Genomic DNA, 22,084 nt, shown 5'->3' with positions numbered 1-22,084 from the left:
CAGATAATATAATACTAACTGTACTTTATAAGGATGAAACTAGCCGATAGCTTAATAAAATTATACAGGTAATTTATTTTAATAGATTAAGCCTTTTATACCTTAATTTCTTAATTGAGACACAAAGAATGAACGAAATTTATTTTCTATCTACGTAATATATTCATGTTTCTATGGTATTACAAAATTTGGAACTATTTTAAGAATTGAAATATTTTTTTAACTCTGAAACATTTGGAAAATACGTAAATCCCATCCGCAGGTTGTCTAATGGTCGTGACCTTTCAAGGTATTATACTCTTACCTGTATGTAAATAAGGGATTGATTTGCGTGATCGCTTGTGAAGGCAAGCAGCTCTACCGACGCAACGCAACTCATTGCCCAAGAGTCAAGCCCAAGTTCAGTGTTAAGTGAGCGTGCAGTGTGCGCGCGCATGTCTGTATAACGTTCCAAATTCGAAATTTGAATTTTGCGCGCCAGTTTGTGTGTGAATAAAATTGTTTATGGAATCGTTTCAGTGAGACGCAGATAAAATATAAAAAAGGAAGAACAACAAAAGAGGTAGGTTGCATTTGGAAAAATATTGTTTTTTTTTGGTATACACAAGGTTATTAAGGCTATTAATAAATTGATTTTTAATGCTTCTTGATTTGTGCAATTAACGCGGATGCGTCAACTGTCGTGCTGAGGCCGTTCAAGCCTTCGTTTTGTTTGCTAGTATTTTTATATATTTATTCTATGACTATAGAATTAAGTGATATTAGCATTATTAACATATTACGAAGCACTTAAGAATGTAGATTTATTTCTACTAGATAAATAGTTGTATTATAAATTTGCGTGAGAGCATTTATAATATACGTAGGTTCTTTCGTAGGTTAGCGTTCTTTGAGATAATTCCGATAATGACTATTTATAAACTGTGGATAATACTAGACAGATTTGTATTATAATAATTAAAAAAAGATAAAAATCTACGTTTTATATGTGACTAAAACCACTAAGACGCTCATACACTATATTTTATATGACATTGTCAAAGTTAACTTGTGCCGCATTGTAATAAAATATGATCGTTAAATACATATATTTCACAATTTTTTATTTTCAAACACAATTTTATATATATTTTATATTTTATCGTACAACTTTAAAAAACACTCCACAAGAGATCGTTGAAACAAAGGCCTATGCCTTTGTTTCAGTTATTAAGATATTAACGATAAAATATTAATATTGAAACACATTTTTTTCTACAAATATTAGTAGATATTATTTATAATGATAAAGTAATAAAAAAATTATAATGTAATAGCTTTTGAATCCGATTTATTATGAATATGTAGCTTGTTAATGGTGAAAGAATTTTTTAAATCGGTCCAGTGTTTTTGCGTGAAAACGTTACAAACATACAAAATACAAAAGTTTTCTCTTTATAATACTAGCGTAGATCAGCAAGAACAATTCAAACAAAGACATGTAAAATAGTTGCATAGCTATAAAAAGACATCAGTACCTACACAAGACACAGTATAAAAAAAATGTAGATGTACAAGTCTATACTGGCTACGTCTGAATTGTTGATGCAGGGACAGATGGACGGGGCAAAAACTACAGTTTTTTGTAGTTTATTCATTTTTACAAGTTATGTATTTGCTTGTAGGCTTATAATGTTTTGACATGCACACAATAATTACTACATAGTATAAAACAAAGTCGCTTTTTCTGTCCCTATGTCCCTATATATGCTTAAATCTTTGAAACTACGGAATAGATTTTGGTAGGTTTTTTTTATATATAGAGTATTTAAGAGAAAGGTTCCCGTGGTGGTTACGTGGACGTATAATAATATCTATTAAACTACTCCGAATTAACGCTAGAGAAGCCGCGGGCAAAAGCTAGTATTATATATTGTAAAGCTTATGTTGATGTATGTTAATTCGTAGGGCATGCTTGTACAGCAGGATTTCCTTCAGCTGTGAATTCATTATCAGCCTATATATGTACCCACTACAGGGAAAGGTCTCCAATGAGGATCCACCACGCTGGCCAAGTGCAGGTTGCCGGTGCGGGGTGTCTACTTCGAATTTAACGCGTGTGAAGCCGCGGGCTAAAGTTAATTTAAATTATTTTTGGTACTCAATATTTTAATTTCCCGTACATACTCCTCTATTATCTATATTCGACAAGTTATAAACAAAAATCATAAGTTTTTATCTAATTTGCTATTCATATAATTAATATGGACCTAATGACGACTCTGTTCTCGGTCGATTGTGTTATGTGGAGTATGTTCTCCAACTTCATTAGAAATGAAGAAATATATCAACTAGTATCGCTACTGTCTACTAAAAAATGTCTAAGATAAGAAGCGCATAAATGTATCGTTAAATGCCATTCTAAAATATGTATTTTCCTACAATTCGGGCAAATATTATTTCTATTGTTCTGTCACTAAACATATAAAAACTTTTTATGATAATTCAACTCAGTTTCCTTGACTACAAACATAAAATAGTCTGTATTTATTATCTGAATATTTATTTGTCTGTATATCAATGTAAAGGGTATATAAGCATATATATAGGTATTGCATATATTATTTGAATGTTATTATGACAGTCTTACATATTCCTATTGTTTATCACATATTATTTTTATCGCTGATGATAAAAGTCATATGCGATGTGTGTAGATTTCTTTTTTATACGTTTTTGTTGTATTTTTTGTAATGAGTTTTGTTTAGTTTAGTGTGATATCGTATGTACTGAAATATTTGTGTTTCCATAGAAAAGCTTTATACATAAAACATTATTTATTGTATATTTATTACTGCTACTATTATAATAAGGTAGTGAGGCTATGAAAAATAGATGTTGTTTAGAAACCATAAATCAATTGCATGACCTACAGATGTAATAAAATCATATATTAAACTCATAACATAATTGTTAAAAATATACACAATTGTAAATTAAATATGTATTTATGATATGTAAATAGTAGTTTAAACAGCATTATTTGCTGAACTAAGAGATCATACGTTTTGAATACATTATAAACATACCTATGGGTATTATTATAAATTAATATAAAATACTAGTTGACCCGGCAAACGCTTTTCTGCCTTACTCTTATCATTTAGGGGTATGAAAATAAGATGTTGACCGATTCTCAGACATACCCAATATGCACACAATATAAAGGAAATAAAATAAAAAAATATAAAAAAAAACTGTTAAAATGTCATATCTCAATATTATATTATTAATTGAAATTACGTGTCACGTTGTTTGTCAGCGATGAAATCCTAAACTAATCAATCGAATTAAATTAAATCTGATCACCATGTGCAGTTTGATCCATCTTAAAAGATAGCAGCGTGCAGCTAGCTTAGATATAAAAAATAGGTTCTGACAGAATTTCTCTACAATATGATCGGGAGTTTAAGAGGTGGATATTGTGATTAAAAAACCATATCAAATAACATACGTTTGAAATATTACAGTTTTGCCCATTAATTGATATTTAATGAGGTTTTAACACGACATATTAACCGGATGTGGTTAATATAAATTGGACTAACTCGCAGATAATATAATAATGGAAAATTCGTTGTTTATTTATTTAATATAATATATATGTAGCAATAAAAATACAACTACTGCAGGCTTCAGCTCTGTAAAAAAGTACACAAAAAATGTATTAAAATACATATATTTTTTTAGTTGGCCTTTGAAATATTTCAATAAAATTATATCAAACGTTTTAATACTGTTAAAGTTTATAGTCTCGATTTGATTTTAAATTTATCATATTTTCGATACATATGGAACAGCCGATAATTTTTATTTATTTTACTTATATTATCAATTTTTACTTTTTAAATTTTTAAGCTCATCGCTCAAATTGTCATATATATTAAATTAATATGTCATTAACTTCTTGTTAAAACTGTTAGAACAGTAATAGAAATAATAAAACGAATGGACAAAATAACTTTTCACTCAAAGAAAGGTTCAATTCATGACCTTTTAACACTTCGTAAATACATATAACAAAGAATACATAATAATAATTTGAAATTAAATTCATATAACATAATATAAAACTTACAACCTCCATCAGACACAAGCGTTTTTTTATTAAAATGTTTAACATTATAAATCCAAAGTGGGAATAAATACAACAAACCAAAAATTATTAAAATCTGTTCCGTTCAGGTTCACCAACACAAATTAATATATATTTACAAAATATGATATACACATACATAATTCATATTATATTTTCATTCTTATATACAAAAACCAAAGACGTAAGCGAACATATAGTTGGAAACCTTCATAGCTTCCTATGAACGCGTTATTAAGAATAATACGTTTAAATTTTATTGAGTAAGGGACCTTTCGCAATAGAGTCTACATTTTGTCAGATTTTGTTCGCCGACTTGCGATGTGTCTTAAGATAGCCCTTATTAAACAGGTTATACTCCTAATGTGGTTTTTTTCTTCACTTAATGGAACTGCTACACAAACAGGTCAAAATGTTAAAATAAAATTGTTAATCTGTGCTTTATTTCTTTGAGAATTAATTATTTTCCGGCGCTCTCATTGTATCCGGCCAGCTACGAATTTCCGTCACGTTTGAATTTTTGAATCGGTTCCATTGTTCTTTATAGTCTACATTCTGTGACATAACTTTTGCTTGTGTATAATCTGTGGCGTATAATTTTCAGCGGGATTGTGCGAGGATACGATTTTCTAAGAATAAAAGGTATCATTATGTTCACGACACGTTATAGATGAGTGGGTTGACATTGAACGTGTTTGTTTTGTAATTCTATACTGAATTCGCGATTGTATATATAACTAGCTGTTGCTCGCAGCTTCGCCCGCGCGGTCGTTATAAATTTTCATGGTACAAACTTTCATGTCCTATTTTATCCCCTCGGGGATAGAATTTGTTAAAATCCTTTCTTAGCGGATGCCTACGTCATCACATCTATCTGCATGCCAAATTTCAGCCCGATCCGACGAGTGGTTTGGGCTGTGCGTTGATAGATCACTATATCTGTCAGTCAGTCACATTTGAGTTTTATATATATACTAGCTGCACCCGGCAAACGCTATTCTGCCTTACTCTGATCATTTAGGGGGATGAAAAATAGATGTTGGCCGATTCTCATAGATACCGGATAAGCACAAAAAAATTCATCAAAATCGCTCAAGCCGTTTCGGAGGAGTATGGCAACGAAAACTGTGACACGAGAATTTTATATATTAGATTACTATAGGATATAAATAATAATTTGTGACCTTCGATGATATCTCATCTGTGGACTTACGACCGCGAATGGTCAAATTAAAATTTTCCGCTATTTTTTATTTTTTTTTAGTAATAATTTGATGATATGTAAAATTATGGTAAGTATTATTTAGGGATTAATAATTTGACGTGAAATTATTTTTACTTCTAAAATGAAAATACAACGGAGGGTCAATATCAAATATGTTTTAATATATGTATTTGAATCGTAAACGAGTTTCCATCTATTATGTTTTATTTATTTTTACATTAGGGATTTTGAACCAAATACTGATTTATAATGTGAGTATTACAGTATAATATAATTAAAACATTTGACATCATTTGGTATTCTATATTTAGTAAGGACCTATTTGTATATTTTTGTGTACCGATGATGCGTATGTCATATGTTATCCTACTTTCCTACTAATCCTACTAAATGCGAAAGTTTGTAAGGATGTGTGTGTGTTTGTTACTCTTTCACGAAAAAATTATTGAACCGATTACAATTAAATTTGGTACTTAGACAGCTGGACAACTGGAATAACGTACAGGCAACTTTTTATCCCAAAATTCCTACGGGATACGGACTTACGCGAGTGAAACCGCGGGGCGCAGCTAGTAGATAGTTATAGATCTTTTTCGAATAGTTTTAATGTTAAAACAGGTTCAGTCCTTGAAGAACTATTTTCGTTTTTAGAATACTACCCGTTTATAAATGAATTTCCTAATATCGAATGACAAGTTTTATAAACTCGATAAAACTGTTTATATTTAATATTCAATGCAAAAATGATTTTAACTTATCAAATGTTTAAAACTGGACTATATTTAAATGGGACACACGGAAGGCATCAACATTCAAATAAAAAGAGAATCATCAAATTCAGTTCGTCATTCCGCACATTTCCCCTCATAGTTTCCAATCCGATAGGATTTCTCGGATCTCAAAATGTGTTTCAACGAAATCGGACCAATAGTTCTTTAGATCAACACGTTCAAACAAACAAACTCTTCAGTTTTACATTAATAGTAAATATGCTATTTGAGATTAATGCTATAATTAATTTTTTTCTGTTTTAAAATGACAAGGAGTCATTGATCATATTTTACAGTCAATAGCCAATATAAAATAAATGCATGATAAAAACAAATTGAAAATTAATTTAATTAGATAACAATGATTGGTTACAATAAGCAAAGTAATAATGATAAAATATGCACAATTAGATTTAAATGAGAATACAATGAAAATTATAATTTATGAATCAATATTCAAAAAAATACTACGTTTTTTTGTATGTAAATCATGCAAAATAGTATATTAAGTTAATATCAATAAAAAAAGAAAGCATTTTAATAATGAATTGTTTATTTATCCACTAGCTGTTGCCCGAAGCTTCGCCCGCGCGGTCTTAATAAATATTCACAGTACAAACTTTCATACCCTATTTTATCTCCCTGGGGGTAGAATTTATCAAAATTTTTTTTAGCGAATGCCTACGTCATAACATATCTGCATGCTAAATTTCAACCCGATCCGTCTAGTGGTTTGGGCTGTGCGTTGATAGATCACTATGCCAGCCTGTCACATTTGAGTTAGACATATAGGTTAGGTAGTTTTATTAAAACATTAACTAACTAGTTTGTGAACAATATAAATTATACTATAGATTCTAAGTCCAAGGGTAAATTTAAGCCGCATGGGTACGAAAATCGATTTAACACGCCGTGGAGCGTGTGCAGTCAATTATTTATCAAGAGTCGGTATGTTAACGGAAAAATCCCGGCCATTGACTCTCGAATCTTATTTTGATTTAGGTTTTAAGCTTTTGAGCATATTGTCTTGATGCTCCTACGGAATATATATGTATTTCACTAGACTTCAAATGATATGTGGTTTGTATGAGAGTTAGAAACTGTTTTCGGCTGTAATCTATACTAATGTAAAGCTTATGAGTTTGTTTGTTTGAACCATCTAATCTCAAGAACTACTGGATCGATTTCGTTGGATATGAACGTAATCACGGGCGGAGCCGAGGCGGACCGCTAGTGTTAGCTACTGGAATAAAAAAAGGGAACTTTACCGAATTGCAAAAATCATTAAATAGTTCGTTTATGAAAAGAATATAACGAACTAACAAAAGAAATACGATTTTACAGACAGTTTAACAGCAAGTCATCGACCTCCCAAAAACTTACAATTATATAGCTCTATTTATGTATCAAGAACTTATCAAATGATTGTAATGATTTTAATGAAACAACTATTCTGTATTGAAGAGATAATTTTTTATATGAATAGCAGAGCTGAGCTGGTGGTTCACCTGATGGTAAGCGATCACCACCCATGAAGATTTGCAGAGGTAGGGCCGCTGTGCATGCGTTGTCCGCTTAAAAAGGATAAGGAAAGTATTGACGACGGGAAAGGAAAAGGATAAGGGCCTCCCGCTCTCCCACTCACCAAACGAAACACAGTAGCATGCTACTATTTCACAGCGGTTTTCTGTGAACTTTTAGACATAACTTTACCGAGGCAAGTAAACTCAAACAGATCAACGCATTAGCGACATTATAGTCTTTATTATGTATTTCTGTTGTATTTAATTTGTATTCACATTACAATTAACATTAAATTATTCATGAATGTTGTCCAATTTTAGTAGCATTTTGCGTAAAAATATAGACACCAATGCAATGTTAATAAACATTCTAATAAATAGGATTCTTATTCTTATTTATAGATACGATTACTGTTAAGTAAATGTGTATATACTTGATAATACGTATTTGCTTCATTTTTCTTAAAATACAAACGCATGAAGTGATTGACTTCGCGTTCTAAGATTCTGATAGCTTTCTATGTGTGTTTCTATTGTGTATTGACTCATCGTAGCTCTGAAACGGATAAACCGATTTCGATTTCATTTGAAAGCAAATTTTTTGCAGTAGGCCAAGCTATGCTTAGTTAATATAGGCGTAGTCGTTTTCAAAAACGATATAAGTAATTTTTGACGTGCCAGTATATACCTAAATGATGATAAACAATATGGTCGGTTGTGTTTTAATTAAATTTTAAATTTAATTCACTTGTCTAGACTCATTGTCTGCTACGAAATAAAGAATTCTATAGATAATCGCGTAGGTACTATTCTAGTTTAATGACCTACTTGTAAAATCATTGATAGCTTAGTATTTTCTTCCGTTTCATACTTTTAGAAGTTAAAGACTGGGACTCGGGGAGAGTCTCCGTGTCTATGATCGCTTATAAGTGTCCGAAACATCGGTCACATGTTGTAATAATCATAGTCCATTTCTTTATTCCCGTGGTCAATAGTTTCCTAATCCATTATTTCTTAAAAATTGGCAAGGCAATTACAGCGGCCTTACCTCTGCGAATAACCAGCCCAATAGCTCGCCAGTGGTTTTGAGTTTTTGACGCAAAAACCACTGGGCCGACTACATAAATTCTTTCATCAAGAAAGCCTGTTGCCTGCTTGAAATAAATCTGAGAGTGTCATTGGCAGTTATGGCCACTTGGACCCGGGAGCCCGAGCGTCTATTTATTGTTAATACAATTCTATAATATCCAAATTTTTCTCAAATATGTACGCATAATTTGTTTTTATTCCAAATTATATACTTGATTTAGTCCGGACATTAATATAAGTAGGAAACTTTGATCGTTTTCAAGGTGAACGAGATGAAATAAGGTGTAGATATATTAGGAACTTTGAACCGTAAAATTATTCATTAGATTTTTTTCGTGATATTTATATTTTCTCGATAATTCCGAAGGTTTGTGTGGAATGCCCTTGATTTCTTAAGTCATAGGTCTCTCAGGAAGTTGCTAGGTTTTCTCTGAGTTAAACATAGATGGGGGTGTCTATTTCTTGTGCTACCTGAATTTCACTCGAAACTGTGAGTCTTCAGACTGCATCTCTTGCAGTATACCATATATATACAGTAGTAGTCTTTTATAGCAGTAGCCTCGAGCTACGGACTTTTAAGTGAAGGTAAGAGGTTATCCTCACTGAGTCACCATTGTACATAGATATTTAGACCCATCATTTGTTATCCTAGGTCGTAAATGCTTGCTGAAATTGAAAAGAGAAGCGTCTGTCATTTGTCTAGGCCAGGATACTTACATTCGATCTCTCTTATATTCGGTTAGAAAGAAATATTTAGCTTGCCTGAGTAGGTACCTACTGATTTACGTATAAGTTTATAAGGTTAGATATAAGTAGATACTTTGAACGATCTTAATTACAAAATACCTGATATTTCCTGTGTGAACCAATAAAACAATTTAATGATGTGTGAGTGTAGTTATTTACACATATTAAATCGTTTGTATTTAAATTCAATAAATTTTCTTATACATATCTTATGTATAAAAAATGTTATAACCTTGTAACCTTGTAATTGTTAGGGAACTCTATTTTTGGTGATAAACGCAAAGGCAGCGCATATAGTCCGCCTACATTTAATCCCACTGCAAGGCCTAGGCCACAGGCCTAATATGAGGGATCAGGCCATCCACCACGATGGCCAAGTGCGGTTTGGCAGATGCTTCATTGAAATTTTGATTCTTGGATACGTTGATTTCCTCACAATCTTATCTTTCACTGCCTCAAGCAGTGGTGATGTTAATAACGCGCATATTAATTGCTTGTCTGGTCTCGAAACCCCCGAATTTAATTTTAGGCCGAGGTCATCACTTAGCTACCACTGCTCCGCACATATTATCCATTAATTATATATATTTTACCACAGATATATAGAAAAATATCATCATCATCACCACCAGCCCTTATATGTTCCCACAGCTGGGACACAGGCCTCCTATGAGGGTTCAGGCCATAATCGCTGACCAAGTGCAGTTTAGCAGATGTCACATGTCGTCGAACTTTTGATTCTCGGACATGCCGGTTTTCTCGCCATGTTTTCCTTCACCGTTTTGAGCAGTGGTGATGTTATCTACTAAAAATATTAATATGAGTATTAATATTTATAATGAGTTACAATCCTATTCAAATCCACAACACCTCGAAGTAGCTCAATCTCTGCTAAAACGATTTGCATGTGAACGTTACTGGGAGGCCTTCAGCTGGTTTTTTAATCTTTAAAAATTAACCACCCAACAAATAGACAGTTAAAAGAGACATAAATTAATGTATATATACATTAACCTACATTTATTTATGTTTACTTTGAGCTTCAGATCCGATTTAGATCTACCATCGGATATATAAATGCCATTGGACCACGTCCGCACTACCATTTTGAAATAAAAAATTCTATTAATAAGCCGCCGTATCGCCGTACCGCCGTAAGCTAACATAATAAAGCCACAGCTTACCGAAAAGAGCAGTTTTATTTATTTTTATTTCATCCATTTAAAGTTTTCTGCATTAGATTACATACTTTTTTCTTTCCTTCTATTAACTACTTTGTTAAGTAATAGATACTCAAAGATAACTATAGAATAAAACTGAATGAAATAAAGCAAAACAATACCGTGAAATTGTCTTATTATCTGAAGGGCATATGAAAGAATTTCTTTGATTGACGTGATCGAGAGAAAAACACGGAGTATTTGTTGCTAGTGATACAAGAATTTGCTATATTTGTCACGTTTTCGTCATCCAATAATGTACGGGGAATTTTCTTTGTATTGAGTGTTAACGTGACATGTCAAAATATGCACTTATATATACTGCGACTTCTTTAGTCATATTATGTTTGGGGTACATATTATGTTGCTTTGTATATGCGAATTTAGATTGCTTGTGACGTTGTATGGGATAATCTCTGGATCTACTGAACTGATTTTTGATATTATTATACCACTTGAAGCGCGATTTATTCATTATATTATAAATTTATTAAACCGACGTTTCGAACACTTTACAGCGAGCGTGGTCACGGGGAGCCATAGAAATAGAACCACATGGGAGGCACCAGTTCAAAAAAAAAAAATAATCATAAAATCAGTTCACCCAGTAAAAAATTAAGAGGTAACAAACACAAAATATACAGACAATCTCCTCATATTTTTTGAGTTGTTTCAAAATAGATGTTAATTATGTGTTTACTGTGTCTAAGTATAATGTGAATTTCCTAATACTCCTATAATTTAACTAGATATATTAAAAGTTATGTATCAAATTTATGATAAAATTAGCCACAAATCCCGTCTTTTCCCCGGTTGACCCAGGATAAACACAAAACAAAATCCTCTGACACTCACAGAGCCTTCTGTCTATAAAAAAATTTTAAAAATCGGTTTAGTAAATCTAGAGATAACAAGAGATAACATTAAAACATAAAATAAACTCACACATTCTCAAACTTTCAATATAAGTGTAGATGAACAGATAAACAAACCACATCGAACAAATACAACAACAGAAACCTTATGAACTTGTTTAACCTTTGGCAAGTATTTGATGTCAAGTACAGATTTACGTAAGAGAATAAATAAGGTTAAAATGACAATACAGCGTATGAGAAACGCGTTTTTCGCACACGATTGTGATTATTTTATAAATATTTCATAAGATTATTGTTAGTTTGGTATGTTTTGTTTTTTACCATAGTTAAGACACGCCTGTAACTCAAACATTAATTCATCTAGACTTATTTTAGTAGTTTTAATGAAATAACAACAATGTTTCTTTCCGGCTCTTCTCTGTTGAACCTGCCTTACGAAGCAGTGGAAAATATTATGTACTAGGCGCTTGTCCCGGCTCTGCCCGGATATCTAGATTCATGTTATATCCCAAGCATTAAATCGGGATAAAAATTCCTATTACCCAAGACAGATCATACCTTGTTTGTATACCAAATTTCATCAAAATCCGTTCAGTAGTATCAGCGTGATTGACAGCCAAACATCCAAACAAACATTCACATTTATAATATAGTGCTATATTTACAATTCAAAAGCGCTTCTAAAGGAAGTCCACTTGAATGAATAATTTAAGTTTTGAATTGGAGAAGAAATAATCGAATTAATATTTACCACCAGTTCGGGAAGCAGTTTCTGTAGAAAAGATTCGAGCATGATTTGTAATGTGTTTCATGAAAATCGGTTGAGCCCATCCGTCCATATGGAAATCACATGAAAGGGCTTGACAAGTAAAATACTATGTAAATATAACAAATTCAAGATGGCCGACAGCACAAAACAGGGTTGGGGTTTTTTAAATTTAAATTTAAAGATATTATACAAATAAGGCACATTTTGCATTGTATCACGGAAAATATAAGATATATAACAGAAACATAAATTATCAAAACATCCGCGATATGACCTTCAAACGAAGAGCAGGTCATTGCTATTCGACTGCGACGTGGTATGTCCCCTTTCTAAATATTACAAAAGATATACGCAAACGTTGTTCCCATTTTAATCTGGAAATCATTAATGACTTTCGTTTCAGACATTGACATTTATTCTTATTTAAATAATTCTTTTTTTACAAAACATTAAATCGTCTTTAAAATGTCAGACCTGGACCAAATTTAAATGGGACATGGGAGGTTCCAGCTTTTGGGTTAATAAATTGATACTCTGTAAAAAGCTGTGATGAACAAACAAAATCCTACTGAATATAATAAATGCGAAAGTTTGTATGTGTATGTTTGTTGCTCTTTCACGCAAATACATCTGAACCGGTTGCAATGAAATTTGGTACGTAGGCAGCTGGACAACTGGAATAACATATAGGCAACTTTATATCCCGACATTCCTACGGGATACGGACTTACGCGGGTGAATCCGCAGGGCGCACCTAGTAATACTATAGATCAGTCTAACAACCAGCTCGTTTGCCCGCTAAATAAGAGTAAACATAACAGCTTAAGGATTTTGCGGATTAACTTCAACTTTCCTTATAATATTTAATTTTTATTATTTAATACAACATCAATAATTAAAAACTCATAATCCTACCTTTTACCCCATTTTCTTCGCTTCGTTTATTGATGTTAAAGAACAATAAAAATTATGGTTATTTTGCTCCGAAAAATTCCACGTCGTGATGCAATTTTAAAATAGGTTTACAGTTTACACGATATCGAGTGAGTATAACTCGCTCGTGACGATATTGTAACAACTAAAGCCTTTATGGTAATAATATTTATCGTATACATATAAATTGTTTCCCTATAATCTTCTATGATTGTATCGTGACTTTATGATCGTATTTTAGACATAAACTGACCCTCTCAACATTGACATTCGGTTCTTTGATACAGCTACTCAATCTTGACTCAATGATTAAGATTAATTATTATTAATATGAATGAATAAATAAATTATACCTAGCAAATTATCTTGGCCTAGATTATCAGCATTTGACAAGAATTTGTCTCGTTCGTTAGAAATATATTCACAATTGACGATAAGATTTATAAATATGCAGTTTTATACACGTCTTATAGTATTTGTTGAGCAACAGTTAATCAACAATGTAGTTGGAATACTATCGCTCCTCTGGCGAGTACTTTTTAACATGCGTTCTCAATTATGCAGCAGTGTTGCCTGCAACATGTTGCCAGTAACTTTACAACATGTGGGTGCGATTTGTTGCTAAACAAAATAATGTCTATCTCTTATTAGGGATTTTATTTCAATACAAATGATTAATAAATAATCCAAACCTTTCTATCTTTTTTTCTCCCAATAAATGCGTTACCCACAAGTACAAGTAAATCGAGATTTTACGAACGTCTCTCATAAATCCAATTTAGTAGCTAACGTGGCAACCCTTCCTTCTATATTTTCCGGATAATATTAGCGAAATATTTTTTAGCGTTTCATTTAACGTGAAGCTCATAAACATGGTAAATAAAGACCTACAACGGTTAAGTTTGATCGCACTTGCTCTAAAATATTCAGTATCTAAAGTAAATTACTGCGAAACATGTTTAATAGTATTTTTAACCGAAGTTCGTGAAAACAAAAGAAGTATTCAATTCCGCTGTACTTTTTTCGGTTATCTTATTCGATAGCTCCGTGGTTTTTCAAGCTATAGACGTGGTTTAGGTATTATAGGATAGGAAATTCTTGTCATTTAGACCCATTTTAGAACCAGGAGTGGTATTTCATTCCCCAGAAATGTAGGTGACCTTTTATGTGTAAAAACTATTGACATATTTTTGTTTATTCTAAATAAACCTTACAATAATAGATATCGTTATATGAATAAAATGTTGGGAAATGGCGTTTGATCTGATGTAATTGCCATCAGAATGTCTAACACTTCAACGAAAGAGAGCGGAACACAACGTAATATCTAATTATTTTTATTGCAATTGCTAGATCTTTAATGTAATTTGAACATAATATATATGGAGCAAGTTAGTAGAATATTGTTAAAAATGTTATTTATTATACTGTGAAGGGTTATCATCTTATGCAAATACTAGCTGCGCCCCGCGGTTTCACCCGCGTAAGTCCGTATCCCGTACGAATATCGGGATAAAAGTTGCCTATATGTTATTCCAGTTGTTCAGTTATCTACGTACCAAATTTCATTGCAACCGGTTGAGTAGTTTTTGCGTGAAAGAGCAACAAACACACATACATCCTTACAAACTTTCGCATAATATTAGTAGGATAGTAGGACAGCACACGAGTTTTTAATGAGGAAAGAATAGTTGAATTTTTGTAAATATTGAATTTAGTATCATACATACCTGAAATTAATTTCCCATAAATCTGCATGAAACTTCTTAAAATAGTGAAAAATTAAAATACGCAGACATGGTTGAATGAAATTTGAGATTTATGTAATAAATTGATGTATCTATAGTAATATTATAAAGCCGAAGAGTATGTTTGTTTGTTTGTACGGTGAGTGGGGAGCCCGTGGAGGAGCCGGACGCCCGTTTCCTTTTCCCTACCCTACCCTTCCCAGTCCATTCCTTTCAAGTTGAAAATCCTTATCCCTTACCCCTTAAAAACGGGCAGCGCATTCGCAGAGGCAGTAACTCTGCGAATGTTCATGGGCGGTGATGATCGCTTACCTTCAGGCGAAACACCAGCTCAGTTGCCCGCTGTAATAAAAAAATATATTTAATCACGAAACATACTATATCAATTTACTTAGAACAAGCTATTGACAAGTATTTCGAACTAGTAGGAAAAACATGTCATTAAAAATTAACACGTGCATGCATTTCTTAGGTATAGAATCTAGAAATAACATTGACCTTAGATGGAATTTGCCACCGGTTTTTAGAATGTATTGTTTTCTTAAAGGTATTTAATATTTTGTTAACAAATCTTTGAATATTGTTACAGAATTATTAGAGATATTTTTTATTATGAAATAGTTATGTATTCATTATTTCAATAAAATGAGGTGATTAATTTTCCGATTTTTCTAATAACTGGTTCAATCTTAAGCCTTTCTTTTCCGTCACAATATTTGACCTTTTTGGTCGGAGCTTCGAAGACTTATAACCAATTTTCACGTTCCTAATTTAAAAGCAGCGCGCCAAAATATCACGCCACCTTTTTCACAGACAAAAAATCGTCCACTTTTGATAGACACTATAGAACAATTTTCAGGTTCCTAATTTAAAACTCGTTACTGCCCTGTATGAAAAGTCTTTTGAGATAAACTCGTTATAGGGACAATCATTGCTTTTCGATTGCGCATTTAAGTTACAAGAAACTTTAGCAATGATATTCAAAAATACCTATTTTTCTTACTTTATAATAAACAAAGGATAATACATAAAATGTAGCCATTGATGATGAATAATTTATGTTTTATAATATAAATAGTTTTAAAAGGATTAAGTATATTGTTCATTAAGAAAAAATCCAATAACACAGGATGTCTTCAATGGCAACGTAATGAGCGGAAAAAATACGTAGACTTCCGTTTGTAAAGACCTTGTTATATTGTAAATAAAGGTTTGCTTTAAAATAAATAACTTTTATCTTAGATATCCGTAGACATTGTATTTTAAATACATTTATGTATAAAATATAATATATTTATATTAGACTTGTACATGCCTTGCTAAACTATTAAACTACACGAAATTTTATGCGTGCGAAGTCACGGGTAAAAGCTAGTTATAATTACGTAGTTATAACTAGCCTTTGCCCGGGGCTTCGCACGCGTTAAATTCGGAGTAGTTCTATAGACGTCATTATACACATAAACCCTCCTCTTGACTCACTCTATCTATTCACAAAAAACCCCATCGAAAACTGTTGTGCAGTTCAGAAGATCTAAGCATACATACATAAGGACAGACGCAGGAAGCGACTTTGCTTCATACTATGTTGTGATGATGTAGGTATAAAACTTGAACCCTTTAAATAGTCATGGTATATTTATTGGAAATATCATTAAATTACGTTGTTAATTGCTACACGTGGCTATTACAATGTAAGAAACAATCTATGTCTATACCAATAATATAAAGAGATGGTATGTTAGTTTGAACACGCTTATCTCAGGAATTATTGGATCGATTTAAAAAAACACACAAAACATCACGGAACACTGCTAAATTATAATAAACTAGGTGCGCCCCGCGGTTTCGCCTGCGTAAGTCCGTATCCCGTAGGAATATCAGGATAAAAAGTTGCCTATATGTTATTCCAGTTGTCTAGCTGACTACGTACCAAATTTCAGTGCAATCGGTTCAGTAGTTTTTGCGTGAAAGAAAACTTTCGCATTTATAATATTAGTAGGATAGTAAGATAAGGTGCTGATATTATTGGATATTCCAAATGCTTCATTTTCTTAATACATTTGCGAATGTTGTGGTGATCAGGCGAGCCACCAGCTCAGTTGTCCGCTACAGCATAAAAATGTACTCATTAACTAATTCATGTAATATTCAATGTTAACTCATTTAAAAATTTGCATAAGACACCAATCAAAAAATTTAACAGACGTATTATTTATGGCAATATTACAACCATAAATTACAGAGCAGCAAAAAATTACCAGATCCAAAATATGTACGTACGTCTATTTTGAACGTTTTTTTGCTCTAACAAGAATGTCAGTTACTCTGTGCGAAGTTCACAACAGGTTAAGTCATGTCATACACGATGCGTTTTTGTGATGTCGTTTTACCAACAAAAAGAGGGACCACTTATGTCAAATGACGATATTTAAACGATATTACATTATTGCAATATTACGTAAATTGTATACTTAGCGTTGTTATGTGATTATTTAGCGATTTGATAGCAATTTTCGTAACAATTAGTAAAACGATACAGGCAATTGAGGTTCAACTTAAATTGATTTATATAAGCGCTATTAAATCTAAGTGGGAGATATTATACGTTATTGTCAATTTACTTTTTTGTATATAGTAATTTTACTAAATGAAGTTGTTTATCTTGGAATTTACTCGCAGAGAGAATGATAAACCTATAGGTTGTTAACGTCCTACTAGGATAGTCATAATGGCAGTATGTATACTTGTGTTTTCTTGATTTAATGCTAGCTGATTTTATAAAGTACATAGTTATTGTTATATACAAGGGTATATGCACAAAATAAAAACTACGTACTCCCATAAAATGATTCAAAAATGAAGCCTTTATTGTAGATTTGATGTAAAGTGTTTTGTGATATACCAATAATTGTCTTACGCTAGCTTTGACGAGGTTGACCCAGGACAAAACATTACTCGTATGTAAAGCTTTCAAATAGAAAAAGAATTTTTAAACACAGTTTGGTAGCTATGTAATAAATAGAAAAAATATATTAACTATAATCAATATCAAATGCTAATTTTATGATATAATAGGTGTATATTTAACAGATATAAATTTACTAACTGTGTCCTGTTTCACGTGACAGCGTGTTAAATCTGACGGTGTGGTGATACATGAAAGATAAATCGAATAAATCTGAATGTAACGATGATTATTTCTTATATACATATACAGACTTGGGGTTACTAGATGTTACCTTAAAACCTGTTCTGATTATAAGGGCTCCGTAGCCAATGGGTAGAGACCCTATTATCTTCGCTACGGACTTCACCATCCGTCCGTCTGTCATCAGGCTGTATCTCATGAATCGTGATAGTCAGGCAGTTGATATTTTTAGATATGATGTATTTCTGCTGACCGCTATAGCAGAAATAATAAAATCGAAGTTAAGTAACGGTTGGCACGTCATAAATCGGATGGGTGACCAATTTTTGCAGGGGTTCTTCACGCTGTTTGTACGGAACCTTTAATGTTGCGAGTCCAACTCGGATTGGCCGATTTTTTTCATATATGTAGGATGTTCTGAAAGGTTCATATGTAGCTTTTGTTATATCAGCTTGGTATTCATATAAATTCAAATACTAGTATATTTGAATGTGTCGGTTATTATCTTTTTTTAGGCTCAAGTAAAAAAAATGGTATTTCCACATACTTAAACGATATTCCACGTAGATTTTTATCAATTTTTTGCTACAATGCTAGATACTTCGGTCTTTTAAAATATTAATTATGGAATGCTTTACCTGATCCAATTAAGAACCTTTTAAAACTCTAATAAAAATGAGAAAAATTATACGAAATTCTTTATTGCTTGTAAAAAAGGAAAAACTTAACATAACATTAAAAGTAAGCAGAAGGCGGCCGTATCGCTAGGTAGCAATCTCTACCAGGCAGGAACAACTACAGGAAAAAAAAATTGCTTTAATGTATGCTTCGTAATTGTGACTTTTTTATTTTGAATTCGGTTATCCGGTTGGCTTCTTTAAATAAGAATCCTGAGGTAAGATTACAATTTGTAATTGTTCAGAGCAAAAAATGCATCGACAAATTATATATATAATATTTCACATAAAAAGCATTAATAAGCTTTCCGCCCGCGGCTTTGTCCGCGTAGTCGCAGGAAAGATAGAAAGATAGCAGAAGTTATCTTATTATCTCGATTAGGATCGCCAGGATTCAATGTCCTTAAGTATAAGAATAGGTGAGATAAATCGGTTGATTCTATTGAATTCTATTGATTGAAACAGCAGACAAGTATTTATTAGCTTACATAATTACTACAGACATGAGCAACAAACATATTAAGTGAAGTCCCGTGTCCCCTAGTGGGGTATGGGGCAGATGATGTACATCTGTTTCACTGATCGATTTTCTTTACGGACAAGTAGGTGATCAGCCTTCTGTGTCCTGCCAGACCGAGACTTTTTTTTTGTGCCTCCCCACCGGGATTTGAACCCAGGATCCCTCGGTTCGACGCTCAAATACGCCACTATCAAAATTATACAATCGCGCGCAATACGTACCGCTTTTTACCCGCCATATTTCAAAGTTTCGTAACAAATTCACCTTGGGCTAACATCTCGCATTACGGTTTGCAAAAGCATCGTCATTACAACATTGGTGAGTCAGCATATTCCGCGTAATGCGTATTACGAATTATTGAGTGACAGTGATATTGATTGTATCTGAGACAGATTAACAAACCGTAGCAAGGTCACAAGCCGTAAGAAACCCATGGCATGGGATGTTGGACCTCGCTATTACGAAAAGCAGGTGACAATCCAGATGTCAGAAGGGTGACACAGAAAATCACAGCTGAGGCATTATGCCTTAGGTTCTTGGGACACGTCGTGTGTGTTAAAATAAATTATTTATTTTATATTTTATAGCAACTTTGGAAAGAATAGAAAAAATTCGATCACGAGGCGGGAGGGAACCCGCGTTTTTTGCCAAACTGTAGCAACGCCTAGCCTCTCGGCCACCCGTGATCCCGCCACAGTAATCGAATTCGTGTTCTTTCTTTTCTTTCTTCTCTATTTCTTACCGAGCATTCTACATTCAACGTAATATTATAGTTAACCATTCTCTTATTTATCTAACGGTTATTTTTCTGTATTTGATTGATTTAATCTCTTAATTGATAGGTATAATTGTCTCGACAAATTATAACAATTGCCGATTGTTTATTTGCTTTGTGTTCGTTGATATAGTCAATGTTATTATCGTAATTCTTGTTTTATAGAGAGTAACGTATAAAACTATTTAACTGATTGTTGATTACGAACCTATTTGTAAAAATAACTATATTATTGAAGCTTCTTTAATTATAACCAAAAAGTATCCTTATAGGTATCTTTAAATCATTTTTTAATTAAATTACTACTTAAAAATATTTAAACATTAGAAATAATGTATGCTTAACTTCTAACTAACAGTATAAATATGAAAGTATTTTGTTTGCTTGTTTGTGTGTTTGTTTTTTTGTCTATTCTTCATGCCTCAACGTATTATTATTTAAGGGGAAGTTAGACGAATTATGAGTTTTTATTCATGTATGTATTTTATTACAGAATCAGTGTGAGGACAATAAAACTTAGTCACGAGTTACATTATGAGTTCAAAGAATCGCGGAATTGTCACCCCTGCGGTCAGGGTTGTCACTTGACACAAATTGCGTAATGCACATTTGTAAATGCGTTAACAGAATCAATGCTTTTAGAGATAATGTATGTTTTTTAGTAAACAGAATGATTATTTTGTAAATATATAGTCTAGGAATTGTTTTTTTTAATAAGTATTCTAGTCACCAATTAATCTAATTTTTCCGTTCAAATTTCAAAATTGAGATAATTTTGGTTGAAAACATTTTTGAAAGTATAGAAATCACGATAGATTGAAAGGGTGAACTATTCATGACATGGAGTTTTTTAAATGTAATTGGAAATTTAAATAAGAGTGTCTTTTTGCTTCTTTTTTTCTCTTTTTTTATTAAATAGATATGAAAATTTTATTAACCCTACAAATTTATTTCATTGAAAAAAATAAGGTGACAACCCTAACAATATTGCCAAAGACTTATGAGCTACTGTAATTAAGTTTTAGCAAGTTTTGGCAACCCTACGGTACTGCGATGTACACACAACACGGTAATAACTTATGTCGAAATTGTAAGCAACTTATGACTCTGAAAACCAAAAAAACTAGTTCTAATGAGGAAATACCGACAATAAACGTTAAGTGTTACATTAGCAATAATTTTTAACCAACGTTCCCAAAAAGAGGTTAGTACGATTGTTTTATTTGGTTTTGTTATTCTATAATTCCGCGGGTTTTCCACGGATTGGTGTGGATCCTTATCCTAGAATTGTGAAATATGGAGTCTTATCTCCCAGGGATGTCAGTGATGTTTTTTCATAAATGAATAACTTTCGCATTTGTCTATGTATACTGTAAATACACACATTTATGTCATATTTATTTACATAATATATTCTCGATTTAATATTTATTACTGAATCATTACGTCTAAATATTACTGCATACATTTTATTCTTAAAATGGTTACTGCTTTGCTGACGGGGAAGCCTTTTAGGCACTATTACTATTATTGTTTGCATATTATTTTTTTAGATTTAAGTATATTTTAAGTGGCTAATAAAAGTATGTCTATATCTATTTCTATAATTGTTTTTAGCCTTTATTCTCGTTAACGCAGTAATAAACAATCAGCTTATTTTTGATTCAATTGTAGGGACACAGTCCAATGAGGTTATTTATAATCCATCTAGGACATACGCACGTTAATAAGTAGCATATACCAAAACATCTGGTTCAAGCGCATGCCGGTTTCATCACAATGTCATCCATCACCAATTGTATATTATTGTAAAATGAAAGGAGTGTTCCGTATTGGAACCAAAATTATTATATATTATATACTTAGTCTGGCCATAAATACTGTTACACTTAATTATAAAAAAATATTACATTTGAATTTCGAA

At 32.2% G+C, this 22,084-nt stretch overlaps 1 protein-coding gene across 1 annotated transcript in view; it reads left to right on the top strand.

The window, feature by feature from the left end:
• The first annotated feature begins 405 nt into the window (after window positions 1-405).
• LOC119837862 (ABC transporter G family member 20) overlaps window positions 406-22,084 on the top strand; it is a 61,897-nt gene continuing 40,218 nt past the window's right edge. The window contains exon 1 of the mRNA XM_038363641.1: window positions 406-562. The gene's annotated coding sequence lies outside the window, so the exon portion shown is untranslated. The remainder of the gene's footprint in view (window positions 563-22,084) is intronic.

This window comes from Zerene cesonia, chromosome 29 (assembly GCF_012273895.1).
Source record: "Zerene cesonia ecotype Mississippi chromosome 29, Zerene_cesonia_1.1, whole genome shotgun sequence".
Classification (NCBI taxonomy): domain Eukaryota; kingdom Metazoa; phylum Arthropoda; class Insecta; order Lepidoptera; family Pieridae; genus Zerene; species Zerene cesonia.
Note: the sequence above shows the minus strand (reverse complement) of the source record. Positions and strands in the feature narration are given on the sequence as shown.